Below are 25,943 nucleotides of genomic sequence, written 5' to 3'. Positions count from 1 at the left end.
CAGTACCTGACGTCTGCTTGGTCGACCGGCGAGTCAGAGATACGGTATTCTATAATCTGGTTTTGGAAACTATCATTCCATGTAGACTTGAAACGTTTGAGAACAATTTGAAGGTGGAACTTTTGGTTCGAATAACGTGGTCATTTGAAAAGTCTGTATTTCTATGGGCCTGTCCAGGATTGAACGATGAAACCGCTGGCTTCAACATAGCAGAGCCTCCCGTACAGAGCCTCCCGTACAGAGCCTCCCGTACAGAGCCGACCATACACATCCTTAGCCTTGTATAGAGCGGAATCTATTGACACACAGGCTAACACAACCTGACCTCTATTGCATATCAGCTCTGGACAAGACTAGCAGTCAGAGCAGGTGGCTTCTACATAGCCGAACGTATGACCTTTCACCTCACTGTTGCAACACATCTGAGCCGACCATACACAACCACTGCCCCTTACATTACGGAGTCTATTGACACACAGTACGGTGCCAGTCTAACAGAACCACCCCAGCTCCCTACGGAGGGGACAGCTGGCTTTAACAGTGTATAGCTGACAATACAACCGTTCCTCACGGATACACAGGGAAGTTCACCTCAATGGTGTTTTGACCTCATCTGAGATGGTCTGTATCCAGGCAACACATAAGATCACATGCAATGTGGACATGTAGGAACCATAATGCATTGTGTCCAATAGGCCTCCATCAGTCTGTGTCCAATAGGCCTCCATCAGTCTGTGTCCAATAGGCCTCCATCAGTCTGTGTCCAATAGGCCTCCATCAGTCTGTGTCCAATAGGCCTCCATCAGTCTGTGTCCAATAGGCCTCCATCAGTCTGTGTCCAATAGGCCTCCATCAGTCTGTGTCCAATAGGCCTCCATCAGTCTGTGTCCAATAGGCCTCCATCAGTCTGTGTCCAATAGGCCTCCATCAGTCTGTGTCCAATAGGCCTCCATCAGTCTGTCCAATAAGCCTCCATCAGTCTGTCCAATCTGCCTCCATCAGTCTGTCCAATCTGCCTCCATCAGTCTGTCCAATCTGCCTCCATAAGTCTGTCCAATCTGCCTCCATAAGTCTGTCCAATCTGCCTCCATAAGTCTGTCCAATCTGCCTCCATCAGTCTGTCTAATCTGCCTCCATCAGTCTGTCTAATCTGCCTCCATCAGTCTGTGTCCAATAGGCCTCCATCAGTCTGTGTCCAATAGGCCTCCATCAGTCTGTGTCCAATCTGCCTCCATCAGTCTGTCCAATAGGCCTCCATCAGTCTGTCCAATAAGCCTCCATCAGTCTGTGTCCAATAGGCCTCCATCAGTCTGTGTCCAATAGGCCTCCATCAGTCTGTCCAATAGGCCTCCATCAGTCTGTCCAATCTGCCTCCATCAGTCTGTCCAATCTGCCTCCATCAGTCTGTCCAATCTGCCTCCATCAGTCTGTCCAATCTGCTTCCATCAGTCTGTCCAATAGGCCTCAATCAGTCTGTGTCCAATAGGCCTCCATCAGTCTGTCCAATCTGCCTCCATAAGTCTGTCCAATCTGCCTCCATCAGTCTGTCCAATCTGCCTCCATCAGTCTGTGTCCAATAGGCCTCCATCAGTCTGTGTCCAATAGGCCTCCATCAGTCTGTGTCCAATAGGCCTCCATCAGTCTGTGTCCAATAGGCCTCCATCAGTCTGTGTCCAATAGGCCTCCATCAGTCTGTGTCCAATCTGCCTCCATCAGTCTGTCCAATAGGCCTCCATCAGTCTGTCCAATAGGCCTCCATCAGTCTGTCCAATAGGCCTCCATCAGTCTGTCCAATAGGCCTCCATCAGTCTGTCCAATAGGCCTCCATCAGTCTGTCCAATAGGCCTCCATCAGTCTCTCCAATCTGCCTCCATCAGTCTGTCCAATCTGCCTCCATCAGTCTGTCCAATCTGCCTCCATCAGTCTGTCCAATAGGCCTCCATCAGTCTGTGTCCAATAGGCCTCCATCAGTCTGTGTCCAATAGGCCTCCATCAGTCTGTGTCCAATAGGCCTCCATCAGTCTGTGTCCAATAGGCCTCCATCAGTCTGTGTCCAATCTGCCTCCATCAGTCTGTCCAATAGGCCTCCATCAGTCTGTCCAATAGGCCTCCATCAGTCTGTCCAATCTGCCTCCATCAGTCTCTGTCCAATAGGCCTCCATCAGTCTGGCCAATCTGCCTCCATCAGTCTGTCCAATCTGCCTCCATCAGTCTGTCCAATCTGCCTCCATCAGTCTGTCCAATCTGCCTCCATCAGTCTGTCCAATCTGCCTCCATCAGTCTGTGTCCAATCTGCCTCCATCAGTCTGTGTCCAATAGGCCTCCATCAGTCTGTGTCCAATAGGCCTCCATCAGTCTGTGTCCAATAGGCCTCCATCAGTCTGTGTCCAATAGGCCTCCATCAGTCTGTGTCCAATCTGCCTCCATCAGTCTGTCCAATAGGCCTCCATCAGTCTGTCCAATAGGCCTCCCATCAGTCTGTCCAATAGGCCTCCCATCAGTCTGTCCAATAGGCCTCCCATCAGTCTGTCCAATAGGCCTCCCATCAGTCTGTCCAATAGGCCTCCCATCAGTCTGTGTCCAATAGGCCTCCATCAGTCTGTGTAACATGTTGTGATGTGTCTGTCTGTGTTCAGCCTTCAGGTATCCGATTAAAACATCAACATCTCCTCTCATTCAACCACCATGACAGCATCCCAAATGGAGTCCTGCTTCGATCATTTGAGTCAGCTGTGTAGTGCTGAGGCAAAACCAAAATGTGTACCCAATGGGGGACCCAGGACCGAGTTTGGGAAACTCTGCTCTAAATAGTGATTCAAGTAGCTAGATATACCTCTATGGTCCTGGCTGGTCTTCAGTACAGTAGCTAGATACACCTCTATGGTCCTGGCTGGTCTTCAGTACAGTAGCTAGATACACCTCTATGGTCCTGGCTGGTCTTCAGTACAGTAGCTAGATACACCTCTATGGTCCTGGCTGGTCCTCATTACAGTAGCTAGATACACCTCTATGGTCCTGGCTGGTCCTCATTACAGTAGCTAGATACACGTCTCTGGTCCTGGCTGGTCTTCAGTACAGTAGCTAGATACACCTCTATGGTCCTGGCTGGTCCTCATTACAGTAGCTAGATACACCTCCATGGGCCTGGCTGGTTCTCATTACAGTAGCTAGATACACCTCTATGGTCCTGGCTGGTCCTCATTACAGTAGCTAGATACACCTCTATGGTCCTGGCTGGTCCTCATTACAGTAGCTAGATACACGTCTCTGGTCCTGGCTGGTCTCATTACAGTAGCTAGATACACCTCTATGGTCCTGGCTGGTCCTCATTACAGTAGCTAGATACACCTCCATGGGCCTGGCTGGTTCTCATTACAGTAGCTAGATACACCTCTATGGTCCTGGCTGGTCCTCATTACAGTAACTAGATACACCTCTCTGGTCCTCATTACAGTAGCTAGATACACCTCTATGGTCCTGGCTGGTCCTCAGTACAGTAGCTAGATACACCTCCATGGGCCTGGCTGGTTCTCATTACAGTAGCTAGATACACCTCTATGGTCCTGGCTGGTCCTCATTACAGTAGCTAGATACACTCTATGATCCTGGCTGGTCCTCAGTACAGTAGCTAGATACACCTCTATGGTCTGGTCCTGGCTGGTCCTCATGATACTGGTCCTCAGTAGCTAGATACACCTCTCTGGTCCTGGCTGGTCCTCATTAGAGTACAGTAGCTAGATACACCTCTATGGTCCTGGCTGGTCTTCAGTACAGTAGCTAGATACACCTCTATGGTCCTGGCTGGTCTTCAGTACAGTAGCTAGATACACCTCTATGATCCTGGCTGGTCCTCAGTACAGTAACTAGATACACCTCTATGGTCCTGGCTGGTCTTCAGTACAGTAGCTAGATACACCTCTATGGTCCTGGCTGGTCTTCAGTACAGTAGCTAGATACACCTCTCTGGTCGTGGCTGGTCTTCAGTACAGTAGCTAGATACACCTCTATGGTCCTGGCTGGTCTTCAGTACAGTAGCTAGATACACCTCTATGGTCCTGGCTGGTCCTCATTACAGTAGCTAGATACACCTCTATGATCCTGGCTGGTCCTCAGTACAGTAGCTAGATGCACCTCTCTGGTACTCATTACAGTAGCTAGATACACCTCTATGGTCCTGGCTGTTCCTCATTACAGTAGCTAGATACACCTCTATGGTCCTGGCTGGTCCTCAGTACAGTAGCTAGATACACCTCTATGGTCCTGGCTGGTCCTCAGTACAGTAGCTAGATACACCTCTATGGTCCTCAGTACAGTAGCTAGATACACCTCTATGGTCCTGGCTGGTCCTCAGTACAGTAGCTAGATACACCTCTATGGTCCTCAGTACAGTAGCTAGATACACCTCTATGGTCCTGGCTGGTCCTCATTACAGTAGCTAGATACACCTCTATGATCCTGGCTGGTCCTCAGTACAGTAACTAGATACACGTCTCTGGTCCTGGCTGGTCCTCATTAAAGTAGCTAGATACACCTCTATGATCCTGGCTGGTCCTCAGTACAGTAGCTAGATGCACCTCTCTGGTAGCTAGATACACCTCTATGGTCCTCACAGTAGCTAGATACACCTCTATGGTCCTGGCTGGTCCTCATTACAGTAGCTAGATACACCTCTATGATCCTGGCTGGTCCTCAGTACAGTAGCTAGATACACCTCTCTGGTCCTCATGACAGTAGCTAGATACACCTCCATGGGCCTGGCTGGTTCTCATTACAGTAGCTAGATACACCTCTATGGTCCTGGCTGGTCCTCATTACAGTAGCTAGATACACCTCTATGGTCCTGGCTGGTCCTCATTACAGTAGCTAGATACACCTCTATGGTCCTGGCTGGTCCTCAGTACAGTAGCTAGATACACCTCTATGGTCCTGGCTGGTCCTCATTACAGTAGCTAGATACACCTCTATGGTCCTGGCTGGTCCTCATTACAGTAGCTAGATACACGTCTCTGGTCCTGGCTGGTCTTCAGTACAGTAGCTAGATACACCTCCAGGGGCCTGGCTGGTTCTCATTACAGTAGCTAGATACACCTCTATGGTCCTGGCTGGTCCTCAGTACAGTAGCTAGATACACCTCTATGGTCCTGACTGGTCCTCATTACAGTAGCTAGATACACCTCTATGATCCTGGCTGGTCCTCAGTACAGTAGCTAGATACACCTCTCTGGTCCTGGCTGGTCCTCATTAGAGTAGCTAGATACACCTCTATGGTCCTGGCTGGTCTTCAGTACAGTAGCTAGATACACCTCTATGGTCCTGGCTGGTCCTCAGTACAGTAGCTAGATACACCAGTAGCTCACATGGGCCTGGCTGGTTCTCATTACAGTAGCTAGATACACCTCTATGGTCCTGGCTGGTCCTCATTACAGTAGCTAGATACACCTCTATGGTCCTGGCTGGTCCTCATTAGAGTAGCTAGATACACCTCTATGGTTCTGGCTGGTCCTCAGTACAGTAGCTAGATACACCTCTATGGTCCTGGCTGGTCCTCAGTACAGTAGCTAGATACACCTCTATGGTCCTGGCTGGTCCTCATTACAGTAGCTAGATACACGTCTCTGGTCCTGGCTGGTCTTCAGTACAGTAGCTAGATACACCTCCAGGGGCCTGGCTGGTTCTCATTACAGTACAGTAGCTAGATACACCTCTATGGTCCTGGCTGGTCCTCAGTACAGTAGCTAGATACACTATGGTCCTCTATGGATACACCTCTGGCTGGTGGTCCTCAGTACAGTAGCTAGATACACCTCTATGATCCTGGCTGGTCCTCAGTACAGTAGCTAGATACACCTGGTCTGGTCCTCAGTAGCTAGATACACCTCTATGGTCCTGGCTGGTCTTCAGTACAGTAGCTAGATACACCTCTATGGTCCTGGCTGGTCTTCAGTACAGTAGCTAGATACACCTCTATGGTCCTGGCTGGTCTTCAGTACAGTAGCTAGATACACCTCTATGGTCCTGGCTGGTCTTCAGTACAGTAGCTAGATACACCTCTGGTCCTGGCTGGTCTTCAGTACAGTAGCTAGATACACCTCTATGGTCCTGGCTGGTCTTCAGTACAGTAGCTAGATACACCTCTATGGTCCTGGCTGGTCTTCAGTACAGTAGCTAGATACACCTCTATGGTCCTGGCTGGTCCTCATTACAGTAGCTAGATACACCTCTATGGTCCTCAGTACAGTAGCTAGATGCACCTCTCTGGTCCTGGCTGTTCCTCATTACAGTAGCTAGATACACCTCTATGGTCCTGGCTGGTCCTCAGTACAGTAGCTAGATACACCTCTATGGTCCTCAGTACAGTAGCTAGATACACCTCTATGGTCCTGGCTGGTCCTCAGTATAGCTAGATACACCTGGCTGGTCCTCAGTACAGTAGCTAGATACTGGTCCTCAGTACAGTAGCTAGATACACCTCTATGGTCCTGGCTGGTCCTCATTACAGTAGCTAGATACACCTCTATGGTCCTGGCTGGTCCTCAGTACAGTAACTAGATACACCTCTCTGGTCCTGGCTGGTCCTCATCACCTCTATGGTCCTGGCTGGTCCTCATTACAGTAGCTAGATACACCTCTCTGGTCCTTATGACAGTAGCTAGATACACCTCTATGGTCCTGGCTGGTCCTCAGTACAGTAGCTAGATACACCTCTGGTCCTCATTACAGTAGCTAGATACACCTCTCTGGTCCTCATTACAGTAGCTAGATACACCTCTATGGTCCTGGCTGGTCCTCAGTACAGTAGCTAGATACACCTCCATGGGCCTGGCTGGTTCTCATTACAGTAGCTAGATACACCTCTATGGTCCTGGCTGGTCCTCATTACAGTAGCTAGATACACCTCTATGGTCCTGGCTGGTCCTCAGTACAGTAGCTAGATACACCTCTATGGTCCTCAGTACAGTAGCTAGATACACCTCTATGGTCCTGACTGGTCCTCATTACAGTAGCTAGATACACCTCTATGATCCTGGCTGGTCCTCAGGCTGGTCCTCAGTCCTGGCTGGTCCTCATTAGAGTAGCTAGATACACCTCTATGGTCCTGGCTGGTCTTCAGTACAGTAGCTAGATACACCTCTATGGTCCTGGCTGGTCTTCAGTACAGTAGCTAGATACACCTCTATGATCCTGGCTGGTCCTCAGTACAGTAACTAGATACACCTCTATGGTCCTGGCTGGTCTTCAGTACAGTAGCTAGATACACCTCTATGGTCCTGGCTGGTCTTCAGTACAGTAGCTAGATACACCTCTCTGGTCCTGGCTGGTCTTCAGTACAGTAGCTAGATACACCTCTATGGTCCTGGCTGGTCTTCAGTACAGTAGCTAGATACACCTCTATGGTCCTGGCTGGTCCTCATTACAGTAGCTAGATACACCTCTATGATCCTGGCTGGTCCTGTACAGTAGCTAGATGCACCTCTCTGGTACTCATTACAGTAGCTAGATACACCTCTATGGTCCTGGCTGTTCCTCATTACAGTAGCTAGATACACCTCTATGGTCCTGGCTGGTCCTCAGTACAGTAGCTAGATACACCTCTATGGTCCTGGCTGGTCCTCAGTACAGTAGCTAGATACACCTCTATGGTCCTCAGTACAGTAGCTAGATACACCTCTATGGTCCTGGCTGGTCCTCAGTACAGTAGCTAGATACACCTCTATGGTCCTCAGTACAGTAGCTAGATACACCTCTATGGTCCTGGCTGGTCCTCATTACAGTAGCTAGATACACCTCTATGATCCTGGCTGGTCCTCAGTACAGTAACTAGATACACGTCTCTGGTCCTGGCTGGTCCTCATTAAAGTAGCTAGATACACCTCTATGATCCTGGCTGGTCCTCAGTACAGTAGCTAGATGCACCTCTCTGGTACTCATTACAGTAGCTAGATACACCTCTATGGTCCTGGCTGTTCCTCATTACAGTAGCTAGATACACCTCTATGGTCCTGGCTGGTCCTCAGTACAGTAGCTAGATACACCTCTATGGTCCTGGCTGGTCCTCAGTACAGTAGCTAGATACACCTCTCTGGTCCTCATGACAGTAGCTAGATACACCTCCATGGGCCTGGCTGGTTCTCATTACAGTAGCTAGATACACCTCTATGGTCCTGGCTGGTCCTCATTACAGTAGCTAGATACACCTCTATGGTCCTGGCTGGTCCTCATTAGAGTAGCTAGATACACCTCTATGGTCCTGGCTGGTCCTCAGTACAGTAGCTAGATACACCTCTATGGTCCTGGCTGGTCCTCATTACAGTAGCTAGATACACCTCTATGGTCCTGGCTGGTCCTCATTACAGTAGCTAGATACACGTCTCTGGTCCTGGCTGGTCTTCAGTACAGTAGCTAGATACACCTCCAGGGGCCTGGCTGGTTCTCATTACAGTAGCTAGATACACCTCTATGGTCCTGGCTGGTCCTCAGTACAGTAGCTAGATACACCTCTATGGTCCTGACTGGTCCTCATTACAGTAGCTAGATACACCTCTATGGTCCTGGCTGGTCCTCATTACAGTAGCTAGATACACCTCTATGGTCCTGGCTGGTCCTCATTAGAGTAGCTAGATACACCTCTATGGTCCTGGCTGGTCCTCAGTACAGTAGCTAGATACACCTCTATGGTCCTGGCTGGTCCTCATTACAGTAGCTAGATACACCTCTATGGTCCTGGCTGGTCCTCATTACAGTAGCTAGATACACGTCTCTGGTCCTGGCTGGTCTTCAGTACAGTAGCTAGATACACCTCCAGGGGCCTGGCTGGTTCTCATTACAGTAGCTAGATACACCTCTATGGTCCTGGCTGGTCTTCAGTACAGTAGCTAGATACACCTCTATGGTCCTGGCTGGTCCTCAGTACAGTAGCTAGATACACCTCTATGGTCCTCAGTACAGTAGCTAGATACACCTCTATGATCCTGGCTGGTCCTCAGTACAGTAGCTAGATACACCTCTCTGGTCCTGGCTGGTCCTCAGTACAGTAACTAGATACACGTCTCTGGTCCTGGCTGGTCCTCATTAAAGTAGCTAGATACACCTCTATGATCCTGGCTGGTCCTCAGTACAGTAGCTAGATGCACCTCTCTGGTACTCATTACAGTAGCTAGATACACCTCTATGGTCCTGGCTGTTCCTCATTACAGTAGCTAGATACACCTCTATGGTCCTGGCTGGTCCTCAGTACAGTAGCTAGATACACCTCTATGGTCCTGGCTGGTCCTCAGTACAGTAGCTAGATACACCTCTCTGGTCCTCATGACAGTAGCTAGATACACCTCCATGGGCCTGGCTGGTTCTCATTACAGTAGCTAGATACACCTCTATGGTCCTGGCTGGTCCTCATTACAGTAGCTAGATACACCTCTATGGTCCTGGCTGGTCCTCAAGTAGCTAGATACACCTCTATGGTCCTGGCTGGTCCTCAGTACAGTAGCTAGATACACTCTATGGTCCTGGCTGGTCCTCATTACAGTAGCTAGATACACCTCTATGGTCCTGGCTGGTCCTCATTACAGTAGCTAGATACACGCCTCTGGTCCTGGCTGGTCTTCAGTACAGTAGCCAGATACACCTCCAGGGGCCTGGCTGGTCCTCAACAGTAGCTAGATACACCTCTCTATGGTCCTGGCTGGTCCTCATTAGAGTAGCTAGATACACCTCTATGGTCCTGGCTGGTCCTCAGTACAGTAGCTAGATACACCTCTATGGTCCTGGCTGGTCCTCATTACAGTAGCTAGATACACCTCTATGGTCCTGGCTGGTCCTCATTACAGTAGCTAGATACACGTCTCTGGTCCTGGCTGGTCTTCAGTACAGTAGCTAGATACACCTCCAGGGGCCTGGCTGGTTCTCATTACAGTAGCTAGATACACCTCTATGGTCCTGGCTGGTCTTCAGTACAGTAGCTAGATACACCTCTATGGTCCTGGCTGGTCCTCAGTACAGTAGCTAGATACACCTCTATGGTCCTCAGTACAGTAGCTAGATACACCTCTATGATCCTGGCTGGTCCTCAGTACAGTAGCTAGATACACCTCTCTGGTCCTGGCTGGTCCTCATTAGAGTAGCTAGATACACCTCTATGGTCCTGGCTGGTCTTCAGTACAGTAGCTAGATACACCTCCATGGGCCTGGCTGGTCTTCAGTACAGTAGCTAGATACACCTCTATGGTCCTGGCTGGTCTTCAGTACAGTAGCTAGATACACCTCTATGGTCCTGGCTGGTCTTCAGTACAGTAGCTAGATACACCTCTGGTCCTGGCTGGTCTTCAGTACAGTAGCTAGATACACCTCTGGTCCTGGCTGGTCTTCAGTACAGTAGCTAGATACACCTCTATGGTCCTGGCTGGTCTTCAGTACAGTAGCTAGATAAACCTCTATGGTCCTGGCTGGTCTTCAGTACAGTAGCTAGATACACCTCTATGGTCCTGGCTGGTCCTCATTACAGTAGCTAGATACACCTCTATGGTCCTCAGTACAGTAGCTAGATGCACCTCTCTGGTCCTGGCTGTTCCTCATTACAGTAGCTAGATACACCTCTATGGTCCTGGCTGGTCCTCAGTACAGTAGCTAGATACACCTCTATGGTCCTCAGTACAGTAGCTAGATACACCTCTATGGTCCTGGCTGGTCCTCAGTACAGTAGCTAGATACACCTCTATGGTCCTGGCTGGTCCTCAGTACAGTAGCTAGATACACCTCTATGGTCCTCAGTACAGTAGCTAGATACACCTCTATGGTCCTGGCTGGTCCTCATTACAGTAGCTAGATACACCTCTATGATCCTGGCTGGTCCTCAGTACAGTAACTAGATACACCTCTCTGGTCCTGGCTGGTCCTCAGTACAGTAACTAGATACACCTCTATGGTCCTGGCTGGTCCTCATTACAGTAGCTAGATACACCTCTCTGGTCCTCATGACAGTAGCTAGATACACCTCTATGGTCCTGGCTGGTCCTCAGTACAGTAGCTAGATACACCTCTGGTCCTCATTACAGTAGCTAGATACACCTCTCTTCCCTGTCAGGGAACCAGCTCTACTATTGTTATGAGGTATTATTCTGCCTTCTTAAAGCTCTTTTCATTGGCAGCAGCAGTATCAGCTCTGAACTCTGGCCGTCTACCAAGTTCCCCTTCTCTCGAAGCCTGCTGAAAAGGCTGGAATTAAATGATGCACTCTCTTTCTCCTTTGCTCTCTCTCTCCTCATCTAATTCTCTCTTTCTCCATCTTTCTCTATCTCCTTCCCAACTCTGTCTTAGATTCACTCTTTCCCCCTCTTTCTTTGATTGTCAAGCCAACTCCTGTCAAGCACTTCCTGTCAAGCCTACTCCTGTCAAGCCTACTCCTGTCAAGCCAAGTCCTGTCAAGCCAAGTCCTCTTTTTGTTAATTACACGATCAAAGGTCTCTCTCCCTCTCCACAGTCTCTCCCCCTCTGTTTCTCTCTCTCTCTCCCTCTGTTTCTGTCATTCTCTCTTTTTCTCTCTCTCTCTTTTCTCTCTCATTGTCTCTCTCTCATTGTCTCTCTCTCATTGTCTCTCTCTCATTGTCTCTCTCTCATTGTCTCTCTCTGTCTCTCATTCTCTCTCTCTCTCATTCTCTCTCTCATTGTCTCTCTCTCATTGTCTCTCTCTCTCATTCTCTCTCTCTCTCATTCTCTCTCTCTCTCATTCTCTCTCTCTCTCATTGTCTCTCTCATTGTCTCTCTCATTGTCTCTCTCTCATTGTCTCTCTCTCATTGTCTCTCTCTCATTGTGTCTCTCTCATTGTGTCTCTCTCATTGTGTCTCTCTCATTGTCTCTCTCATTGTCTCTCTCTCATTGTCTCTCTCTCATTGTCTCTCTCTCATTGTGTCTCTCTCATTGTCTCTCTCTCTCTCTCTCTCTCTCATTCTCTCTCTCATTGTCTCTCTCATTGTCTCTCTCATTGTCTCTCTCTCATTGTCTCTCTCTCATTGTCTCTCTCTCATTCTCTCTCTCATTCTCATTCTCTCTCTCATTGTCTCTCTCTCATTCTCTCTCTCTCATTGTCTCTCTCATTCTCTCTCTCATTGTCTCTCTCTCATTGTCTCTCTCTCATTGTCTCTCTCATTCTCTCTCTCATTCTCTCTCTGTGTCTCTCTCTCTCATTGTCTCTCTCTCATTCTCTCTCTCATTGTCTCTCTCTCTCTTGTCTCTCTCATGTCTCTCTCTCATTCTCTCTCTCATTCTCATTCTCTCTCTGTGTCTCTCTCTCATTCTCTCTCTCTCTCATTCTCTCTCTCATTCTCTCTCTCATTGTCTCTCTCTCTCATTGTCTCTCTCTCATTCTCTCTCTCTCATTGTCTCTCTCATTCTCTCTCTCTCATTGTCTCTCTCTCTCTCATTCTCTCTCTTTGTCTCTCTCTTTGTCTCTCTCTCTCATTCTCTCTCTCATTCTCTCTCTCATTGTCTCTCTCTCATTCTCTCTCTCATTGTCTCTCTCTCATTGTCTCTCTCTCATTGTCTCTCTCTCATTGTCTCTCTCTCATTGTCTCTCTCTCATTGTCTCTCTCATTGTCTCTCTCATTGTCTCTCTCATTGTCTCATTGTCTCTCTCATTGTCTCATTGTCTCTCTCTCTGTCTCTCTCTCATTGTCTCTCTCTCATTCTCTCTCTCATTGTCTCTCTCTCTCATTCTCTCTCTCTCTCATTCTCTCTCTCATTGTCTCTCTCATTGTCTCTCTCATTGTCTCTCTCTCATTGTCTCTCTCTCATTGTCTCTCTCTTTGTCTCTCTCTCATTGTCTCTCTCTCATTGTCTCTCTCTCATTCTCTCTCATTGTCTCTCTCTTGTCTCTCTCATTGTCTCTCTCATTGTCTCTTCATTGTCTCTCTCTCATTGTCTCTCTCATTGTCTCTCTCTGTGTCTCTCTCTCTGTGTCTCTCTCTCTGTGTCTCTCTCTCTGTTGTCTCTCTCTGTGTCTCTCTCTCTCTGTGTCTCTCTCTCTCTCTCTCTCAGTGTCTCTCTCTCTCATTGTCTCTCTCATTGTCTCTCTCATTGTCTCTCTCTCTCTCATTGTCTCTCTCATTGTCTCTCTCTCATTGTCTCTCTCTCATTGTCTCTCTCTCATTGTCTCTCTCTCATTGTCTCTCTCTCATTGTCTCTCTCTCATTGTCTCTCTTTCATTGTCTCTCTCATTGTCTCTCTCATTCTCTCTCTCTTCTCTCTCTCATTCTCTCTCTCATTCTCTCTCTCATTGTCTCTCTCTCATTGTCTCTCTCATTCTCTCTCTGTCTCTCTCATTGTCTCTCTCTCATTCTCTCTCTCATTGTCTCTCTCTGTGTCTCTCTCATTGTCTCTCTCTCATTCTCTCTCTCATTGTCTCTCTCTCTCACTCAGCTATTTCTGTCCCCTCAATGCCGTGCCACCTCACACAGCGTTGCCGATGTGTTGCTAGGGCCCACGGTGGGAGAGCGAGGAGGAAGTGTTTATCGAGAGAGAGGGGGAGACCAAAACCCAGTTCCACAGCAAACGGACGTTTTAGAGTTCCTGCGGGAGTTCTGATTTGCTCTAGATTAGCTGGCGTGTGTGTGTGTGTGTGTGTGGCAGAGTGATTGGCTGTGGGAATGCTGGTTGCTGGGTCTTGAACTGACCCATTTCTCCTGTTACTAATGCTATCTTCTACTCTAGTTTCTGGACTTATTTTACCAGTGTCTGTGATTACTGTTAGCCCTGAAGTGCCACAACGACAACACTAATTGCCTTGCTCCTGAAACTTTTAATTAAACCGTTTTAATTTCATCTGACAAGTCTCTCTGAGAGTATTGTATTTATTTATCATCGCAGTGAGACACTGTCGTAGTGTAGGCTGGTGGTCTTGACCTGAGTCATGTTTCAAGTTGTACGCACAGTCCTCCTCCACAAAGCTTTACTTTGCCGTATCCATTCTTACCGAACCTACACCTATTATTACTGTCTATGACTACGTACAGACTGCTGCTGCATATCTGTACTGTACTTATCCTACCACTGTATCTGACTACGGATTTTACCTGGCTAGAATACATGCAGCTGTACTTCTCACGGGAGTGACAGAATGACATCTCAGAGGGCCTAGATCCAGGACATGGGGACCCCTGCAAAAACTATGGCCATTTTTAAAAACGATAAACCATTGTTACTACTAACCCTCCCTGATTGAAGAGTATTTATCTGCTATCTCTTTAACTCTGGATAGTATTTATCTGCTATCTCTCTAACCCTGGATAGTATTTATCTGCTATCTCTCTTTAACCCTGGATAGTATTTATCTGCTATCTCTCTTTAACCCTGGATAGTATTTATCTGCTATCTCTCTTTAACCCTGGATAGTATTTATCTGCTATCTCTCTTTAACCCTGGATAGTATTTATCTACTACTGGATAGTATTTATCTGCTATCTCTCTTTAACCCTGGATAGTATTTATCTGCGATCTCTCTTTAACCCTGGATAGTATTTATCTGCGATCTCTCTTTAACCCTGGATAGTATTTATCTGCGATCTCTCTTTAACCATGGATAGTATTTATCTGCTATCTCTCTAACCCTGGATAGTATTTATCTGCTATCTCTCTTTAACCCTGGATAGTATTTATCTGCTATCTCTCTTTAACCCTGGATAGTATTTATCTGCTATCTCTCTTTAACCCTGGATAGTATTTATCTGCTATCTCTCTTTAACCCTGGATAGTATTTATCTACTACTGGATAGTATTTATCTGCTATCTCTCTTTAACCCTGGATAGTATTTATCTGCTATCTCTCTTTAACCCTGGATAGTATTTATCTGCTATCTCTCTTTAACCCTGGATAGTATTTATCTACTCTTTTAACCATGGATAGTATTTATCTGCTATCTCTCTTTAACCCTGGATAGTATTTATCTGCTATCTCTCTAACCCTGGATAGTATTTATCTACTATCTCTTTAACCCTGGATAGTATTTATCTACTACTGGATAGTATTTATCTACTATCTCTCTTTAACCCTGGATAATATTTATCTGCTATCTCTCTTTAACCCTGGATAGTATTTATCTACTACTGGATAGTATTTATCTGCTATCTCTCTTTAACCCTGGATAGTATTTATCTACTATCTCTCTTTAACCCTGGATAGTATTTATCTGCTATCTCTTTAACCCTGGATAGTATTTATCTACTACTGGATAGTATTTATCTACTATCTCTCTTTAACCCTGGATAGTATTTATCTGCTATCTCTCTTTAACCCTGGATAGTATTTATCTGCTATCTCTCTTTAACCATGGATAGTCTTTATCTGCTATCTCTCTTTAACCCTGGATAGTATTTATCTGCTATCTCTTTAACCCTGGATAGTATTTATCTGCTATCTCTCTTTAACCCTGGATAGTATTTATCTGCGATCTCTCTTTAACCCTGGATAGTATTTATCTGCGATCTCTCTTTAACCATGGATAGTATTTATCTGCTATCTCTCTTTAACCATGGATAGTATTTATCTGCTATCTCTCTTTAACCCTGGATAATATGTATCTGCTATCTCTTTAACCCTGGATAGTATTTATCTACTATCTCTCTTTAACCCTGGATAGTATTTATCTACTACTGGATAGTATTTATCTACTATCTCTCTTTAACCCTGGATCATATTTATCTGCTATCTCTCTTTAACCCTGGATAGTATTTATCTACTACTGGATAGTATTTATCTACTATCTCTCTTTAACCCTGGATAGTATTTATCTGCTATCTCTCTTTAACCCTGGATAGTATTTATCTGCTATCTCTCTTTAACCCTGGATAGTATTTATCTGCTATCTCTCTTTAACCCTGGATAGTATTTATCTACTATCTCTCTTTAACCCTGGATAGTATTTATCTGCTATCTCTCTTTAACCCTGGATAGTATTTATCTGCTATCTCTCTTTAACCCTGGATAGTATTTATCTGCTATCTCTCTTTAACCCTGGATAATATTTATCTGCTATCTCTCTTTAACCCTGGATAGTATTTATCTACTACTGGATAGTATTTATCTACTATCTCTCTTTAACCCTGGATAGTATTTATCTGCTATCTCTCTTTAACCCTGGATAGTATTTATCTATCTAACTGGATAGTATTTATCTGCTATCTCTCTTTAACCCTGGATAGTCTTTATCTGCTATCTCTCTTTAACCCTGGATAGTATTTATCTGCTATCTCTTTAACCCTGGATAGTATTTATCTGCTATCTCTCTTTAACCCTGGATAGTATTTATCTGCGATCTCTCTTTAACCCTGGATAGTATTTATCTGCGATCTCTCTTTAACCATGGATAGTATTTATCTGCTATCTCTCTTTAACCATGGATAGTATTTATCTGCTATCTCTCTTTAACCCTGGATAGTATTTATCTGCTATCTCTCTTTAACCATGGATAGTATTTATCTGCTATCTCTCTTTAACCCTGGATAATATTTATCTGCTATCTCTTTAACCCTGGATAGTATTTATCTACTATCTCTCTTTAACCCTGGATAGTATTTATCTGCTATCTCTTTAACCCTGGATAGTATTTATCTACTACTGGATAGTATTTATCTACTATCTCTCTTTAACCCTGGATAATATTTATCTGCTATCTCTCTTTAACCCTGGATAGTATTTATCTACTACTGGATAGTATTTATCTGCTATCTCTCTTTAACCCTGGATAGTATTTATCTGCTATCTCTCTTTAACCCTGGATAGTATTTATCTGCTATCTCTCTTTAACCCTGGATAGTATTTATCTGCTATCTCTCTTTAACCCTGGATAGTATTTATCTGCTATCTCTCTTTAACCCTGGATAATATTTATCTGCGATCTCTCTTTAACCCTGGATAGTATTTATCTACTACTGGATAGTATTTATCTACTATCTCTCTTTAACCCTGGATAGTATTTATCTGCTATCTCTCTTTAACCCTGGATAGTATTTATCTGCTATCTCTCTTTAACCCTTGATAGTATTTACAGTAGATATGGGAGATATGTGTAGTACTGCTATGCTTTATCTTGGCCAGGTTGCCGTTGTAAATGAGAACTTAACTAGTCAACTAGTCTACCTGGTTAAAGAAAGGTGGAATAAAAAATACATTTAAAGTTGATCAAAATTGGATTTGTTTTCGTGGTTCTTTTGTGGATCTGTGTAATCTGATGGGGAATACGTGCCTCTAATATGGTCGTACATTTGTCAGGAGGTTAGGGAAGTGCAGCTCTCTGTCTCCCTCGCTCTCTCTGTCTCCCTCGCTCTCTCTGTCTCCCTCGCTCTCTCTGTCTCCCTCGCTCTCTCTGTCTCCCTCGCTCCTCGTCTCCTCTCTCTCTCTGTCTCCCTCGCTCTCTCTGTCTCCCTCGCTCTCTCTGTCTCCCTCGCTCTCTCCGTCTCCCTCGCTCTCTCCGTCTCCCTCTCTCCTCGCTCTCTCCGTCTCCCTCGCTCTCTCCGTCTCCCTCGCTCTCTCCGTCTCCCTCGCTCTCTCCGTCTCCCTCGCTCTCTCCACCACACTCCCAAAGCCCCATAAGGAAAGACTGCTTCTGTAGAACTCAAACAGCCACCCACTCAAAATCAATACTCCTAAAACACCGTCTTCAACTTTGTTGCTTTGATTCCTATTTATAGATGCTGTGCTTCTCTGCTAAATGGAAGAAGCCTTTTCTAAAAAGGAACACTCTGTGTCTGTGTGTCTGCGTTCTCTCCTGTTGATTTATTCATCTCTGTGAGGTGGATTGCAGCAACGCGACAGTGAGTGTCAGCATGTTTCTTGCAGCAGTTTCAGCGCCAGCTAAAGTGGTTCACTTAACTCTGTTAATAAACACTGTGTAAGAGGTTGTCATTCGCACTCGTCTTCACACACACACCAAGTGGCCAATCCTAACTTAAGTCAAAGTTTCACTTAATCATTGATGTGAATGGGAGACTGTGAACATGTAAGTGGCAGCTAGGACATCCGGCGCCGATAGAGATGGCCGCCTCGCTTCTAGTCCTTAGGAAACTATGCAGTATTTTGTTTTTTTAAAATGTGTTATTTCTTACATTGTTACCCCAGGAAATCTTAAGTCTTATTATATAGAGCAACGTCAACTTACTAACATTACCACCAGGAATACGGCTTTCCCGAAGCGGATCCTCTGTTTGGACCACCACCCAGGACAATGGATCGGATCCCAGCCGGCGACCCAAAACAACGGCGACGCAGACGGAGCGGTCTTCTGGTCAGGCTCCGTAGACGGGCACGTCGCCCACCGCTCCTGAGTATACTACTCGCCAACGTCCAGTCTCTTGACAACAAGGTAGACGGAATTCGAGCAAGGGCTGCCTTCCAGAGAGACATCAGAGATTGTAACATTCTCTGCTTCACGGAAACATGGCTCACTCGGGATGCGTTATCAGAGTCGGTACAGCCACCCGGGCTTCTTCACGCATCGCACCGACAGAAAAAACATCTCTCTGGTAAGAAGAAGGGCGGAGGTGTATGCCTTATGATTAACGAGACGTGGTGTGATCATAACAACATACAGGAACTCAAGTCCTTCTGTTCACCTGACCAAGAATTCCTTACAATCAAATGCCGACCGCATTATCTACCAAGAGAATTATCTTAGATTATAATCACAGCCATATATATCCCCCCCAAGCAGACACATCGATGGCCCTGAACAAACTTTATTTGACTCTATGTAAACTGGAAACCACATATCCTGAGGATGCATTTATTGTAGCTGGGGATTTTAACAAGGCTAATTTGAAAACAATGCTTAGATTATAAATTCTATCAGCATATCGAATACGCAACCCGGGCTGGTAAAACCCTGGATCATTGTTATTCTAACTTCCGTGAGTCATACAAAGCCCTCCCTCGCCCTCCTTTTGGAAAAGTCTGACCACGACTCCATTTTGTTGCTCCCAGCCTACAGACAGAAACTAAAACAGGAAACGCCCGTGCTCAGGTCTGTTCAATGCTGGTTCGACCAATCGGATTCCATGCTTAAAGATTGCTTCGATCACGTGAACTGGGATATGTTCCGCGTCGGACAATAACATTGATGAATACGCTGATTCGGTGAGCGAGTTTATTAGCAAGTGCATCGGTGATGTTGTACCCACAGCGACTATTAAAACATTCCCAAACCAGAATCCGTGGATTGATGGCAGCATTCACGCAAAACTGAAAACGGAACCGCTGCTTTTAATCAGGGCAAAGCAACCGGAACCATGACCGAATACAAACAGTGCAGCTATTCCCTCTGCAAGGTAATCAAACAAGCTCAGCGTCAGTATAGAGACAAAGTAGAGTCGCAATTCAACGGCTCAGACACAAGAGGTATGTGGCAGGGTCTACAGTCAATCACGGACTACAAAATGTAGACCTGCCCCGTCGCCGACCAGGATGTCTTGCTCCCAGACAAACTGAACAACTTCTTTGCTCGTTTTGAGGACAATACAGTGCCACTGACATGGCCCACTACCAAAACCTGCGGGTTCTCCTTCACTGCCGGCAACGTGAGTATAATGTTTAAACATGTTAACCCTCGCAAGACTGCCGGCCCAGGCGGCATCCCTAGCCGCGTCCTCAGAGCATGCGCAGACCAGCTGGCTGGTGTGTTTATGGACATATTCAATCAATCCTTATCCCAGTCTGCTGTTCCCACATGCTTCAAGAGGGCCACCATTGTTCCTGTTCCCAAGAAAGCTAAGGTAACTGAGCTAAATGACTATTGCCCCGTAGCACTCACTTCCGTCATCATGAAGTGCTTTGAGAGACTAGTCAAGGACCATATCACCTCCACCCTACCTGACACCCTAGACCCACTTCAGTTTGCGTACCGCCATAACAGGTCCACAGACGATGCAACCGCAATCACACTGCCCTAACCCATCTGGACAAGAGGAATAGCTATGTAAGAATGCTGTTCATCGACTACAGCTCAGCATTTAACACCATAGTACCCTCAACTCGTCATTAAGCTCGAGACCCTGGGTCTCGACCCCGCAATGTGTAACTGGGCCCTGGACTTCCTGACGGGCCGCGCCCAGGTGGTGAGGGTAGGAAACAACATCTCCACCCCGCTGATCGTCAACACTGGGGCCCCACAAGGGTGCGTTCTCAGCCCTCTCCTGTAGTCAAATCAAATTTTATTTGTCACATACACATGGTTAGCAGATGTTAATGCGAGTGTAGCGAAATGCTTGTGCTTCTAGTTCCGACAATGCAGTGATAACCAACAAGTAATTTAACTAACAATTCCAAAACTACTGTCTTATACACAGTGTAAGGGGATAAAGAATATGTACATAAGGATATATGAATGAGTGATGGTACAGAGCAGCATACAGTAGATGGTATCGAGTACAGTATATACATATGAGATGAGTATGTAGACAAAGTAAACAAAGTGGCATAGTTAAAGTGGCTAGTGATACATGTATTACATAAGGATGCAGTCGATGATGTAGAGTACAGGATATACGTATGCATATGAGATGAATAATGTAGGGTAAGTAACATATAAGGTAGCATTGTTTAAAATGGCTAGTGATATATTTACATCATTTCCCATCAATTCCCATTATTAAAGTGGCTGGAGTTGGGTCAGTGTCAATGACAGTGTGTTGGCAACAGCCACTCAATGTTAGTGGTGGCTGTTTAACAGTCTGATGGCCTTGAGATAGAAGCTGTTTTTCAGTCTCTCGGTCCCAGCTTTGATGCACCTGTACTGACCTCGCCTTCTGGATGATAGCGGGGTGAACAGGCAGTGGTTCGGGTGGTTAATGTCCTTGATGATCTTTATGGCCTTCCTGTAACATCGGGTGGTGTAGGTGTCCTGGAGGGCAGGTAGTTTGCCCCCGGTGATGCGTTGTGCAGACCTCACTACCCTCTGGAGAGCCTTACGGTTGAGGGCGGAGCAGTTGCCGTACCAGGCGGTGATACAGCCCGCCAGGATGCTCTCGATTGTGCATCTGTAGAAGTTTGTGAGTGCTTTTGGTGACAAGCCGAATTTCTTCAGCCTCCTGAGGTTGAAGAGGCGCTGCTGCACCTTCTTCACGACGCTGTCAGTGTGAGTGGACCAATTCAGTTTGTCTGTGATGTGTATGCAGAGGAACTTAAAACTTGCTACCCTCTCCACTACTGTTCCATCGATGTGGATAGGGGTGTTCCCTCTGCTGTTTCCTGAAGTCCACAATCATCTCCTTAGTTTTGTTGACGTTGAGTGTGAGGTTATTTTCCTGACACCACACTCCGAGGGCCCTCACCTCCTCCCTGTAGGCCGTCTCGTCGTTGTTGGTAATCAAGCCTACCACTGTTGTGTCGTCCGCAAACTTGATGATTGAGTTGGAGGCGTGCGTGGCCACGCAGTCGTGGGTGAACAGGGAGTACAGGAGAGGGCTCAGAACGCACCCTTGTGGGGCCCCGTGTTGAGGATCAGCGGGGAGGAGATGTTGTTGCCTACCCTCACCACCTGGGGGCGGCCCGTCAGGAAGTCCAGTACCCAGTTGCACAGGGGCGGGGTCGAGACCCAGGGTCTCGAGCTTGATGACGAGCTTGGAGGGTACTATGGTGTTGAATGCCGAGCTGTAGTCGATGAACAGCATTCTCACATAGGTATTCCTCTTGTCCAGGTGGGTTAGGGCAGTGTGCAGTGTGGTTGAGATTGCATCGTCTGTGGACCTATTTGGGCGGTAAGCAAATTGGAGTGGGTCTAGGGTGTCAGGTAGGGTGGAGGTGATATGGTCCTTGACTAGTCTCTCAAAGCACTTCATGATGACGGAAGTGAGTGCTACGGGCGGTAGTCGTTTAGCTCAGTTACCTTAGCTTTCTTGGGAACAGGAACAATGGTGGCCCTCTTGAAGCATGTGGGAACAGCAGACTGGTATAGGGATTGATTGAATATGTCCGTAAACACACCGGCCAGCTGGTCTGCGCATGCTCTGAGGGCGCGGCTGGGGATGCCGTCTGGGCCTGCAGCCTTGCGGGGGTTAACACGTTTAAATGTCTTACTCACCTCGGCTGCAGTGAAGGAGAGACCGCATGTTTTCGTTGCAGGCCGTGTCAGTGGCACTGTATTGTCCTCAAAGCGGGCAAAAAAGTTATTTAGTCTGCCTGGGAGCAAGACATCCTGGTCCGTGACTGGGCTGGGTTTCTTCTTGTAGTCCGTGATTGACTGTAGACCCTGCCACATGCCTCTTGTGTCTGAGCCGTTGAATTGAGATTCTACTTTGTCTCTGTACTGACGCTTAGCTTGTTTAATAGCCTTGCGGAGGGAATAGCTGCACTGTTTGTATTCGGTCATGTTGCCAGACACCTTGCCCTGATTAAAAGCAGTGGTTCGCGCTTTCAGTTTCACGCGAATGCTGCCATCAATCCACGGTTTCTGGTTAGGGAATGTTTTTATCGTTGCTGTGGGAACAACATCTTCAACGCACGTTCTAATGAACTCGCACACCGAATCAGCGTATTCGTCAATATTTTTATCTGACGCAATACGAAACATGTCCCAGTCCACGTGATGGAAGCAGTCTTGGAGTGTGGAGTCAGCTTGGTCTGACCAGCGTTGGACAGACCTCAGCGTGGGAGCCTCTTGTTTCAGTTTCTGCCTATAGGCAGGGATCAACAAAATGGAGTCCCTGTACACCCGTGACTGCGTGGCCACGCACGCCTCCAACTGAATCAAGTTTGCAGGCGACACTATAGTGGTAGGCTTGATTACCAACAACGACGAGACAGCCTACAGGGAGGAGGTGAGGGCCCTCGGAGTGTGCTGTCAGGAAAGTAACCTCACACTCAATGTCAACAAAACAAAGGAGATGATCGTGGACTTCAGGAAACAGCAGTGGGAGCACCCCCCTATCCACATCGACGGGACAGTAGCGGAGAGGGTAGTAAGTTTTAAGTTCCTCGGCGTACACATCATGGACAAACTGAAATGGTCCACCCACACAGACAGTGTGGTGAAGAAGGCGCAGCAGCGCCTCTTCACCCTCTGGAGGCTGAAGAACTTCGGCTTGTCACCAAAAACACTCACAAACTTTTACAGATGCACAATCGAGAGCACCCTGTCGGGCTGTATCACCGCCTGGTACGGCAACTGCTCCGCCCACAACCGTAAGGCTCTCCAGAGGGTAGTGAGGTTTGCACAACGCATCACCGGGGGCAAACTACCTGCCCTCCAGGACACCTACACCACCCGATGTCACAGGAAGGCCAAAAAGATCATCAAGGACAACAACCAGCCGAGCCACTGCCTGTTCACCCCGCTATCATCCAGTAGGCAAGGTCAGTACAGGTGCATCAAAGCTGAGACCGAGAGACTGAAAACAGCTTCTATCTCAATGCCATCAGACTGTTAAACAGCCACCACTAACATTGAGTGGCTGCTGCCAACATACTGACTCATCTCTAGCCACTTTATGTAATAAATGTATCACTAGACACTTTAAACAATGCCACTTTATATAATGTTTACATAACCCTACATTACTCATCTCAAATGTATATACTGTACTCTTTACCATCTACTGCATCTTGCCTATGCTGCTCAGTCATTGCTCATCCATCTGTTTTTTTGTATATATTCTTATTCATTCCTTTACACTTGTGTGTATAAGGTAGTTGTTGTGAAATTGTTAGATTACTTGTTAGATATTACTGCATTGTCGGAACTAGAAACACAAGCATTTCGCTACACTCGCATTAACATCTGCTAACCATGTGTATGTGACAAATAAAATGTGATTTGGTTTAGTATCGGAGCTAAAGAGGAAACCTCACCAGAGTGAGATGTGACGAGATGTGAACATTTCAGAAGATGGCTCGATCATATATATATATTTTTTTCTTTTTTTTTCTCTTTAAAAAATAAATAAATTTGAAAGAAGTTATGACCTGTTTTTGATTTGTTATTATGGGGTATTGTGTGTGTGTAGATTGATGAGGGAGGGGTGGGGGGGAAATATTTTATATATACACTGCTCAAAAAAAAATAAAGGGAACACTTAAACAACACAATGTAACTCCAAGTCAATCATACTTCTGTGAAATCAAACTGTCCACTTAGGAAGCAACACTGATTGACAATACATTTCACATGCTGTTGTGCAAATGGAATAGACAACAGGTGGAAATTATAGGCAATTAGCAAGACACCCCCAATAAAGGAGTGGTTCTGCAGGTGGTGACCACAGACCACTTCTCAGTTCCTATGCTTCCTGGCTGATGTTTTGGTCACTTTTGAATGCTGGCGGTGCTTTCACTCTAGTGGTAGCATGAGACGTAGTCTACAACCCACACAAATGGCTCAGGTAGTGCAGCTCATCCAGGATGGAACATCAATGCGAGCTGTGGCAAGAAGGTTTGCTGTGTCTGTCAGCGTAGTGTCCAGAGCATGGAGGCGCTACCAGGAGACCAGTACATCAGGAGACGTGGAGGAGGCCGTAGGAGGGCAACAACCCAGCAGCAGGACCGCTACCTCCGCCTTTGTGCAAGGAGGAGCACTGCCAGAGCCCTGCAAAATGACCTCCAGCAGGCCACAAATGTGCATGTGTCTGCTCAAACGGTCAGAAACAGACTCCATGAAGGCGGTATGAGGGCCCGACGTCCACAGGTGGGGGTTGTGCTTACAGCCCAACACCGTGTAGGACATTTGGCATTTGCCAGAGAACACAAAGATTGGCAAATTCGCCACTGTCGCCCTGTGCTCTTCACAGATGAAAGCAGGTTCACACTGAGCACGTGAGTCTGGAGATGCCGTGGAGAACGTTCTGCTGCCTGCAACATCCTCCAGCATGACCGGTTTGGTGGTGGGTCAGTCATGGTGTGGGGTGGCATTTCTTTGGGGGGCCGCACAGCCCTCCATGTGCTCGCCAGAGGTAGCCTGACTGCCATTAGGTACCGAGATGAGATCCTTAGACCCCTTGTGAGACCATATGCTGGTGCGGTTGGCCCTGGGTTCCTCCTAATGCAAGAGAATGCTAGACCTCATGAGGCTGGAGTGTGTCAGCAGTTCCTGCAAGAGGAAGGCATTGATGCTTTGGACTGGCATATATTGAATCCAATTGAGCACATCTGGGACATCATGTCTCGCTCCATCCACCAACGCCACGTTGCACCACCGACTGTCCAGGAGTTGGCGGATGCTTTAGTCCAGGGAGGAGATCCCTCAGGAGACCATCCGCCACCTCATCAGGAGCATGCCCAGGCGTTGTAGGGAGGTCATACAGGCACGTGGAGGCCACACACACTACTGAGCCTCATTTTGACTTAAAAACAGGAATTACCAGCTAACAGAAACCCTGACACACACACACACACTCATTAGTGTGTACCACTTCATCGTCAGCCCAGCGGAGAGAGAGACGGACACTTAGCAGGTGGTTGCTGGGATATGGAGGAGAGGAGATTGACTGAGTGTGAATGTGTGTGGGTGTGTGGAGAGGAAACTAGACATTGCTCAGTGAGACGGTGTGACAGGTGTATCTTCTTCCTACTGCAGTCTTTTCTGGACGTGTGTGTTTGGCACTCAGTAGTGAGTGTTGCAACCGAGTACAGGTCCCGTTCTATGAGCTTGTGTGGCCTACCACTTAGCGGCTGAGACGTTGTTGCTCCTCCACGTTTCCTCTTCACAATAACATCACTTACAGTTGACTGGAGACAGGACAGCTCTAGCAGGGCAGCTCTAGCAGGGCAGCTCTAGCAAGGCAGCTCTAGCAGGGCAGCTCTAGCAGGGCAGCTCTAGCAGGGCAGCTCTAGCAAGGCAGCTCTAGCAGGGCAGCTCTAGCAGGGCAGCTCTAGCAGGGCAGCTCTAGCAAGGCAGCTCTAGCAAGGCAGCTCTAGCAGGGCAGCTCTAGCAGGGCAGAAATTTGACCAACTGACTTGTTGGAAAGGTGGCATCCT

The 25,943-nt window shown here is 47.0% G+C and overlaps 1 long non-coding RNA gene across 1 annotated transcript in view; it reads left to right on the top strand.

The window, feature by feature from the left end:
- The window catches only part of LOC115118118 (uncharacterized), a 123,383-nt gene that overhangs the window by 96,540 nt on the left and 900 nt on the right, over positions 1 to 25,943 (top strand). The window lies entirely within an intron of this gene.

This window comes from Oncorhynchus nerka, linkage group LG13 (genome assembly GCF_034236695.1).
Source record: "Oncorhynchus nerka isolate Pitt River linkage group LG13, Oner_Uvic_2.0, whole genome shotgun sequence".
Classification (NCBI taxonomy): Eukaryota; Metazoa; Chordata; class Actinopteri; order Salmoniformes; family Salmonidae; genus Oncorhynchus; species Oncorhynchus nerka.
Note: the sequence above shows the minus strand (reverse complement) of the source record. Positions and strands in the feature narration are given on the sequence as shown.